Here is a 10,465-nt window from a genome sequence, read left to right as displayed (position 1 = left end):
TGTAGAAGAAGAGCAACGACAGAACAAGCATAAACCCGACCCGTCGGCTCTCGCACGCCCTCTTCTTTGAGGCAGAGTAGTGTTTGCCTCTCTGTGCTTTTTCACTGCGGTTTAATGTCAGATCAGCAACACTAAATATGTTCTACACAGACGTGAAATACATTACATATTATATGTAAGGAAAGGACATATAATAAAAGTGTCTACAGATGTTACAGTGGTGACAAACAATGAGAAAGCAAAAGACACGCGCTCAACCCAGTTTGTGAGGGATTCACAATCTGAGGTGAGGAACAGCTCGTCGCTGCCTCACCTCACGTGTCTCCTCTGTTTGAACAGGACATGCGCTAATTCAGCGATTTTGATTATAAAAATGCTTGAAATGATTGGAATCATACAGCAATTACATTTATAGCACAGATCAGTAGAGAAATATTTTGAATTTTTTTATTTTATTATTATTTGCTTTTTACTTTTCATGATGAGAGCCTCCCCTGCCTCCCCTGACCGCACGTCCCTGGTCTGGTTTGATTTAAATTTAATATAATATGGAAATACATTTTTTTTTAGCCATTTTTACAAAAGTTTCTTGCTACATTAATTTTTCATTTTTGTATCCAGCTATCCATTTATTTTGATGTACTGAAGTACAATTATTCCCACAGATTGGGAGCAAACCTAAATAAATTGTTGCAATTTCCTGGGTAATTTTACGAGAAACTGAATGAATCATTTACTGAAGTGTACATATATGTCATTGTTACACAACATTCAACTAAATATATGTTGACCTTGTGTCGAGGACTCAAAAAACATTTATTTCATGTTTTAATACCTTACTAAAAAACTGAAAGTGAAGAAAAGCTTTTGTTTTGGAAGGTTACCTGACAGTAGTAGGCGGACTTGCCATGAGGCAGTCAGACAGTAGCAGACAGCTTTATCTCTGACATGAAGAGGCAGGTAGCTCTGGCCCTCAGGGCCCGAGTGGCCAGGTTTGATCTCATCACGGATCAAATGTATTGCCATTAAAGGTTTCCTTACCAGAAAAGCGCTGGGTTGATTTGCTTAGGAAAATCCTGTAGGGGGAAAAGAGTCCACTTAAACTGATTTAAAGCTGCGGAGACTGCCGGGAGAATGGCCCTTTGTATTTCTCAGGCTAGGAAAGATGGAAAACAGCTCATGGTAGTTTGCATTTTGGAGATTTAATGAAGTCATCTAACTTATATACCAGGCTCTGTATGACTTTCAGACAACATATCTATACTGTGGGATTTGTTTCGTACATAATACTCTTCTTATTCGTAGCACTTCAAATGTGCTGTGTTTAATATTAGTTGCATTTTATGTTACTGTAAACAAGTTTAATTTGTACAGTTGTTTTCATGTGATCATTATTTAAAGACTGACTCACTGTTTGCACTTTCTCTATTCATTTTGTTATATTTGGACATTTTGATGCTTAACGTTGTATTTACAGCTTCTAAGTTATTGTTTCCACCGTCCTGAGTCATAAGCTCTCTGATGTTGAAAGTATTTCTTTCCCATCAGGGATATGTAGTCACAATAAAGCACTGAGTGGCCCTTTATTGGCCCCAGGCCCCTGGACTCCCACATTAGCTGGCCACGGTCCCAAAGTCAAGGCATTGTAAACATGGAGCGAAAGCCAAGGGCTGACACTGATATCCCCAAAGGTGTGCAGCCTTCTGCAGCATGTGTGTTTGTGTATGTCTGTGAGTTAATGACTGTTTCATCAGAGCGAAAGTGTGCGTGTGTGTGTGTGTGTGTGTGTGTGTGTGTGTGTGTGTGTGTGTGTGTGTGTGTGAATGTGTGTGTGTGTGTGTGTAAGTGTCGGCCTATCTTTGGATGGTGAGCAGAAGAGGAACAAATTTAGAAATGCAAAACAAACACTTGCATACTTGAAGTCCAACAAAAGAGCATTGACTGACAGTACAGTGTAGAAGGAGTGGAGGTAAAGAGAGAGAGAGAGAGAAAGAGACTGTGAGACAAAGAGAAAGAGAGAGAGAGAGAGAGAGAGCGAGAGAGAGAGAGGGAGAGAGAGAGAGAGAGACTGGAGGAGAGAGGGGGTGGGCAGCAAGTTGAAACCTAAGCTTTCTGGACCCTGTTTTCCCTTCCTTCGGGCATTCTGTGGCTGGTAAAAAATGTGCTGTATATTTGAAGTGTTGGATCACGTGACAAAGGCAGGGTTTGTGAATCAAAGTACACAATGATTTCAGAAGGAGAGAGAGGGAGAGAGAGAAGGAGAGAGGGTGTGTGTTAGCGAGAGAGAGAGACGGGAAAAGGAGAGGGAGGCGGAATGCAACAGGCTGGGCTCTATCGTCGCAAACACAACTACTACGCTCCTTCTCAGCTAAAGCCTCACTAACCACCACGCTGTGTGCCGTGTTCACATCCCACTTCTGGTAAGTTTTGGTTTTCAATTCCATTTTTTCAAGTTCTTTGTTTCCTTAAAACTTCTGTTGGCAGTGTGTGTGTGTGTGTGTGTGTGTGTGTGTGTGTGTGTGTGTGTGTGTGTGTGTGTGTGAGAGAGAAAAGAAGACATGTCAGAGCATGAGTGAGATGTGTGTGTGTGTTTCTCTTGTCTCTCTCTCTCTCTCTCTCTCTCTCTCGCTCTCTCTCTCTCTCTCTCTTTGTGTGTGTGTGTTTCTGGGACAGCACAAGCGGAGAGATTGAGTTTCCTGAGGACAACTTTAATTGAGAACAGAGATTTCAAGCGAGCGATAAATAAAGACAGACACAGCTAAGGAGGGGGAATGAAAGCTGATCAGGACTTGCATGTGCTCCATGTGAGGAGATGAATGCTTGTGTGTGTGTGTCCTCATTTGTTTTGCCCCGCTGAAGGATGCACATCAGTTTATCCCAGCCTATTTTATACTGTTGCACTCTCGGTGCAGTCTGAGTGCTACAGGTGAGCCCGATAACCGTCTCAGGCCATTTTTCCAGCAGCAGACAAAGTGACTGCTTCAGCCTGCAGGCTCTCAGCCAACAGACTGGCTGTCAGACTTGATGGATCACTCCATCAACATCACAAATGGCTGAGTAGGTCTGGTGTACCTGAGTATGAACGCACTCAATCACTCACCCCCCCCCCCCCGAAGGTTATGTAAACAGGTTTCCATCCACACAATTACATAAGCGGGATGGAAACACTGAAATAGGGCTACTCCGGATATCACAAGACAAGTCTGCTGTGTGTCTAATCACTGCTGCGACTGCTTTGCATTGTGTGTGTGTGTGTGTGTGTGTGTGTATGTGTGTGAATACACGTACTGTCCCCCTTTTTACGCAGTCTATTAATCATTTCAAATAGCATCCTTTGTGCGATATGTGCTGTATGAATACAGACACATTGCATGATTGATGATTGTGATTAGGATGCTATTTATCTGCTCAGTGCTTCCTCCAGCTGATTCGAGCTGCCCTCGTCTGTCCGCTAACACCATACTGCTGAGCACGCCACTCTACGCTATGCGCTCCAATGCGAGGCCCTGCTGCGAGAGCTATTGTAGCAAAGTCTTGACAAGTCTATTCCAGATTAATTTTCCTTAATGTCTGGAGGAATTCTCATCAGCACATCTCCAGGGATAGGTGGACGAGTCTATAAGCGGGGCATAAACAGCTGGGTGTAAACAATACATAGTATATTAGAGATCACATTCTGGAGAGCAGTGCAGTGACAGACTCGCTAAATATAACTCTGTCACTTGGTCGTTTTCTCTGTCAGTGGACGTCCGCAGAGTGCCGGCTCTGTCTCTCTGATCCCAGGTTAGACTTTTTTCAGCTTTTCAAATCCAACATTTAGGGTGGATGCATCTGCTTTTGGTTAAGTCTTGTTTTTTTTCTTTGGTTTCCTCATTTGGAGAAGAAATTTCTGGAAAAAAAATGTGTGTGTGTGTGTGCATTCATGGGTTTGGGTGTGCTGGATATAACTCCTTTAACTGCAGTGCAATCTCATCTTTGTCCTATACACTTTTGAAGACTGACAGCCCCTCAGGCTAAGGAGGCTGTCCGGCCCCGATTTCTCTTTCTCTCTGTCTTACTGACTTCTTTCTTCTTTATATCCTCAATATTTATAAAAAAAACAAAAAACATCTTTGCTGGTCAGTGTCAGCTGAGTATGATTATGTACAGGGTTGTTCTCATGCTGGCTACACATAAATGGGAACTTGGAACTTACAAAATGAAGAAGCAAGCATTTGCTACTTGTTTTTAAGAGCACAAGACAAATGTTTTCTTGTTCTGCACAATTACATATGGTCCACAGTTATTTAGAGAGCCATGCACCGGCTGTGGTTTGGCTATCCAATTGGCTTCAGAAATTTTGAAATCACTTGTAACATTCATTATTGATTTTGCTGCAGTTTGTCTAAATTCAAGGCTGAATGTGTCTCAGTGTGTCTAAAGAGTGTCTCAGTGTGTTTAATCATGGCCCGGGGCTTCTCTTCAGTACAGGCTACAAGTCCCTTTAAACACACTTCTAATCCTCTGCTGCGTGAAGGAACAGCAAGACACCGATTCTGAGTGTGTAATACATAGACGGTGGGGGGTTCAGGCAGTCTCTGCACACACTTTTCACTTTAATACTAAATGAAAAGCTGCCCACCAAATGCCTCAATTAGGCCTGACCCATGGCCCGGGCTGCTGAGCCTGGAGCGACAGGGGCTGACCCCGGCTTCGACCTGGAGACCCCCGGCAGCCCGCAGGTTTGGCTCCACATAATGACAACATTGTGTGTTTTATGAAGCATTACTTTTATCAACATCATCGTCCCATTAGCAGGGCTAACACAGAATTCACACTGTGTTATTCCAAGTATGTCGGACAGTTTAAATTTGTGCACAAGAGTAAAGCTATAAGTTAGTCGAGAGTGAAGTGACACTTTGTGGTAGAAAACGAACAAGGTGAAGACTTTCAGATCATTCAATGCTGAGTGGAGATGACTTAATGATTGCTGTAACTTGAATATGCACTTTGTAGTGTGAATGTCTTTTGATTATATATTTTATATGAATCCATGTTAATTTGTATTTTTCTAGATGCTCAAAGACACATTACATAACAAAGTAAAACAATACAACACTTATACAGAACAATAAACATTTATGTAATTAATGACCTTTCCTATTTGATCATCTGATTCTTTTTTTTTTGATAATACTAAAATCTCAGTATTTTATAGAAATATGCTGTTTAACTTAAACATGTAGTTTTACTGACTCAAAAAGTTGTTTGTTCATTTTATTGATCGTCAATTTGAAAATGGAAATGTGGAGGATACACTCCTAATTTCAAACATATTCAGCATAACGACTGTACTACTCTTTTCTGTGAACAGTGGTTGTGTCCATAAACATTTCTTTATGATGGAAATATCCCTCTTTTACATATATTTGAATTATATTTTTAAAGATGTTTGTGGATTGAAGACTGCATTCTAAGAAAGTCTAAGTATGGGTATGAAGTTAAAGGAAATTAAAGGAATAATTCAGCATGTTTTGGAATTAAGTTTATTGTCTTTCTTACTTAAAGTTAGATGAGAAGATTGATACCACTCTCATGTTTGTATCCTGACTACAAAGCATAGCTTAGGATAAAAATAATAGACTATAAATAAGAAGTAGACGCAATCACCCATTTCTTTGTAAACTGTTTAGAAGCCTCGATTTTGGTATTTTGGCCATCACCATCTTGGTTTTTGGCAGTCGCCATCTTGGTTTTTGGCCGGCGCCATCTTGGTTTTTGGCCGGCGCGATCTTGTCCAGAAGTTACACGTGAACAAGGCATAAAGTATCACAAAATGTTCATAATTTAAATGTATTACGTTTAATTCTTCTCATCTAGCTCTATGTAATAAAGCAAAATCATGTATTTCCCAAAATGTGGAATTATTGCCTTTAGGTCAAGACGTCGCTGGGACCAAATGGATTGTCAACATCGTCCCCTTCAAACTTCAAACATAGTTATTTTTGAATAGCCTCTATAAACTAGGCGAGGTAGATCAGATCCTGTTTACTGGAAATAATTGTCATAAAATGAATGTCTGGCAATCATTCTGAAAGATGTTTCTGAGTAAAAACACATGGAAAACAAATTTAAAATGTTGTTTTGAAGCCTAATACATGCATCTGTGTATACATTCTTGACTAAGCTAAACAACATAATGGCTTAAATAAAATGGAAATATGTGTTTTCCACAGCCAGAACCATTTTGCGGTAATAAGATGGCTGTTAGACACTGATAGTTTATGGCGCAGCAATATTTGTATTTGTCAAAAGACATTTTTACATGTCAGTTTGACATAAAATATTGTATACGGTCATTTGTTGGATAGTCTAATTATGTTGTTTGTGGGTGATGGTGCCTGCGTTTTTCCCCCTCTGTAATGGTTTCTGTGTGTCAGTATGTGCATTTTCTTCTCGGTGTGTTCAGCACACATCATCCCTGGCTGCATTCGCTCAGAATAAGTCAGATTTGATTGTGGTTTTATGGTTTACAGCTAATTGTCCTTGCTGAAGTCATGTTTTTCCTTGCATTTGGCTGTTTCTTGTGTAGTTTTAAGCCTTCATATGCACTCAAAATTTTAGTTTACTCTGTGTGTCATACGCAGAAACTCTGTGGTTTCAAACGCAGACATTGTATTTTCCTTTCCTCGTGATTTCCTTCCTAATATCACACTCTAATGTCTCCATAGATACATCTGCAAGCTGAACAAAAACATGATCTTTTCATAGATTTCACAATAAAAGAGACAGCTGATAAGGAAAGCTCATGTTCACAAAATAACAATGATAACAAAACCCACAAATTCAAAAAGAGAGTTAAAAAAAAAGTCTTTAGCACTTTGCCATTGAATAGCCGCCTATTTTCCAGCTGACTCACACCGCTCTGGACCGAACCCACACATTGGAAGTTTGGAAACCGAAAGATGACTAAATAGTTGAGAAGAGAAGAAAACAACATTTTTTTAAATGTTCTATTTACTGACGGATTGATCCTCAAATACTCCGGCCACAAAATGTTCTATCTGCTGCCATCTGGCAGAAAGTACCGCAGCACTGGGTCCCGCACCACCAGGCTCAGAGACAGCTTTCTGCTGCATATTATAAGACTTCTGAACTCATCACTATATTCACTTTACCTTTAAAACTTACTCGTTTACAACAGTTTAGACCTCTCTAAATATAACCATTACTTCTTATGACGCATATACATTCACTACATTTCTGTTTACGTTCAGTTTAGTCATGTGAAAAACTGTCTACACAAGTTACTTCACTTCTACTGTATTTGTTTATATTTTAGTCCTATATTTTGACTTGAACTACTTTATGTCTTAGATTCAGATTTATGTTTCACTTGCATGATTTTCTTTTATATAGATATTTAATGAGCATTGCTGGAGTGTGCCTGAGGCCAGAGGAGATTTTCACTGCAAACAACTGTTTCTCTGTAATTGTTGTGCACATGACACGACTAAAGAACTTAAATTGACTTTTCAGTTCATGTGTCCTGTTCTCAGTCCAAAAGATCAGTGTGTTTATTATCAGACAAACTGTTTTTTTTGTCTTAGACAAGTGTTCACACTCTGACCAGAGTGAACCCACTTTTAAGGACGGGAAGAAAAACATCCTCAACATAATCCATTTGATGTGCCGACACTGAGGCTACACAATAAAGGACTAGTAATAAACAAGCTAATAAATGTATTAGCTTGTTTATTACTAGTTTGGAGTAATTTAAATGACATTGTCTAATTTGAATGGAAACATTCACAGTGCTAGCATGTTAACATTTACCTTTCTCATTTCTTCAATGTTCCTCTGCATCTAAAAGCGTCTCACTGTAATCCTAAAGCTTGCAATGCGCTTGTACTCCTTGCCCCATTGTACATGATGCTTTGTTGTAAAAATACACTGTTGACCATGCATTGTTCAAATTGTGTAGGTTTGACTGATTAAGCACTGGTGAATAAGCATAAATAATAGTCAGTTAGAACATTAAGTTGACATGAATAAAGAGTTACTAAAAATCCCTAAATGGCTTACTAAAATCAAGATGATCACGTTTACATCAAGAACTGTTTGTTTTACTGATAATCTACCCAGACACCTCAATGTTTATTGACTCTCAGATTCAGTTTAGAACACAGCTTATAACATTACAGGAGGGAATGAGGCCAAAAAGGACCAGTAGTGGAGACAGAAGGGGCCTTAAACCTCCACCATCCACCACTGACCAAGCTGTGTCAGCCCTCTTCAAATAATTTAGACCTATTCAAATTCATTCCATCCACACAATGCTGATCCTACAAGGAAAGTTTGCTTTAAAGTGTCAGTAATAATGAGAGCAAGAAACCTGTCTAAGTGGCATTGATGGTGGATTTTATAACTGAGACAAAAAGAAGGTGAGGGTGACCAAGAGACTTTACTCTAAGAAGAGGGACTGTTTAAAGTGTAAAATAATTGTCAAAACAGGCTGATGCATGCTGACAAGTAATGATGGCCACCATGCAATACATTGAACACTAGCAATGCAGCTGTTTAGTTGCTGCCACTGTGAAGCCTGTCCAAACAGTAAAAACAGGGCAGGAAACTAGGGGCTATTAGTCCTTTCAGATGGATACTGTTACATGGTCTATAAAATAACTGGTTTATATCCTGAGCTATTGACTAAGCAAACTTTTTAAACTTTACTCTACACTGCTGGGAATTATATGATTACTTGCTTTTCCATGCCAACTAATATTAAAATGACACTAATATCTAAAACTGTAAAATTCTTGTTTGCATTAAGCTCCATTTTCTGAATGCTTTCACTCAAGCCGCTCTTCATTCACTAACTGACACAGACCTCCTTTTACCACACATTTCTCTGCTCTAAAAAGTGGACTCATTATACAATAAAACTGAAGATTAACTGTAATTCTCCAGTCCTCTATTCCCCTTAAATATGCTTCACCACATTATCTCCACACCAACAACATATTTTTCTGCAATGTGCAGGAAAAAAACAACTGAAAATGTAACCAAAATTCTCAATATACCAAAGATTGATTGGTCTAAGACCTAAACAAAGCAGTTAACTGCCATAATGTAAAGTGTTATTATGTTAATATTATGTTGACTTAAGAAGTCAACTTTCTGCCGCTTTACAGAAAGTAAAATACAGAATCAAGATTTAACCAGCTGTGACTCAGCAGAGTAACGGGCCGTATCTGTCTCACTCCTCACCAGGTGTTGACTGCGACAGTTTTGTTGTTTGCTGAACAAAATAAAATATTTTTTAGCAGAACTGTCCCTAGGCATAGGCGGTATAAGTGAATGCTAGGAGCGCCATCCATCTATGGTGGCTCCCCAAATGAGGGATGGAAAAAATAAATAAATTCCGAAGTATTACAAAAAAGCCCTCAACATAACTATGAAGCATATTATATACGCCCTATTTTCTGGGTGGGCCACAGCATCACACCAATATCTTATACCACATTTTTAATTTTGAGAAATGATCTGCATAGCTTAATCCCGAAGACATAAAGTACATTTTCTGTGTGAGTATATGAACACAATGATTGGTGGTGGAGCTGGCTGCGATACAACGGGGAACCAGCTTAAATCTTGCCTATAGAGCACCAAATAGCTCAGGGTCGGCTCTGTTTTTAATGAAAACAACCTAAGGCAAAATTTCAAGGGCCGCTTACATGCAGAACCAAGCGGTTGCAGTGTCACCTTTCACAAACGATTGTCGCCCACAGATTGTGCGTTCTACAGGACTCTTGCATGCAGGGGTTGCAAGTATGCTGTTTTCTTTGATTAGTTAAACATGTCAAAGTGAGCGAAAATAAATGGCATCACGCTGCTTACATGTTGCAAATTTGGTGAGGTGGGCTCCTAACACTCTCTGGACATGTCGATTTCACATGTAAATGACAACCAGCTTAGTGTGACTCTCAGTCCTGACTTTCCGTGTGTGTGTGTGTGTAGTGTCATAACTATAACCTCAACCACAAAGTTTTGTCACAATTACACCCAGGGTAACCATGTCCAGATGATTCTGCTAATAAACACTTAAAACATGTTATTGAAAAAGTTGTTTTTGTCAATTCAAAGATGTTTACAACTTCTGCAGCAATGCGCTGAACACAATGAGGTCGCTTCTGGAAGCGTAGTTTGATGGAAGTTATGTGAAAACAAAGTTGACCGTATGAGGTGGAAAACCCCAACGTTTTTACACTAAAGCTGTTTTTAATCCCCATAGTCTGGGAAAGGGAGCATCAGTTGTGTGTGTGTGTGTGTGTGTGTGTGTGTGTGTGTGTGTGTGAATGCCTGTGTTGGTGTGTCAGCAGCACCAGGACCAGGCGACCCAGTCTGACCTGACCCAGCTAGGTCTCATAAAAGCAGCATTGAGGCCTGGAGGCCCGGAGACACAGCACTGCGTTTGTTGCCCTAC

The 10,465-nt window shown here is 39.8% G+C and overlaps 1 protein-coding gene across 1 annotated transcript in view; it reads left to right on the top strand.

Moving 5' to 3' along the window:
* Positions 1 to 2,199: 2,199 nt before the first annotated feature.
* rargb (retinoic acid receptor, gamma b) overlaps positions 2,200 to 10,465 on the top strand; it is a 34,527-nt gene continuing 26,261 nt past the window's right edge. The window contains exon 1 of the mRNA XM_068720157.1: positions 2,200 to 2,420. The gene's annotated coding sequence lies outside the window, so the exon portion shown is untranslated. The remainder of the gene's footprint in view (positions 2,421 to 10,465) is intronic.

Source organism: Cebidichthys violaceus, unplaced genomic scaffold (assembly GCF_023349555.1).
Source record: "Cebidichthys violaceus isolate CVI_PGR_0920_01 unplaced genomic scaffold, fCebVio1.0.p SCAF_25, whole genome shotgun sequence".
In the NCBI taxonomy this organism is placed as follows: Eukaryota; Metazoa; Chordata; class Actinopteri; order Perciformes; family Stichaeidae; genus Cebidichthys; species Cebidichthys violaceus.
Note: the sequence above shows the minus strand (reverse complement) of the source record. Positions and strands in the feature narration are given on the sequence as shown.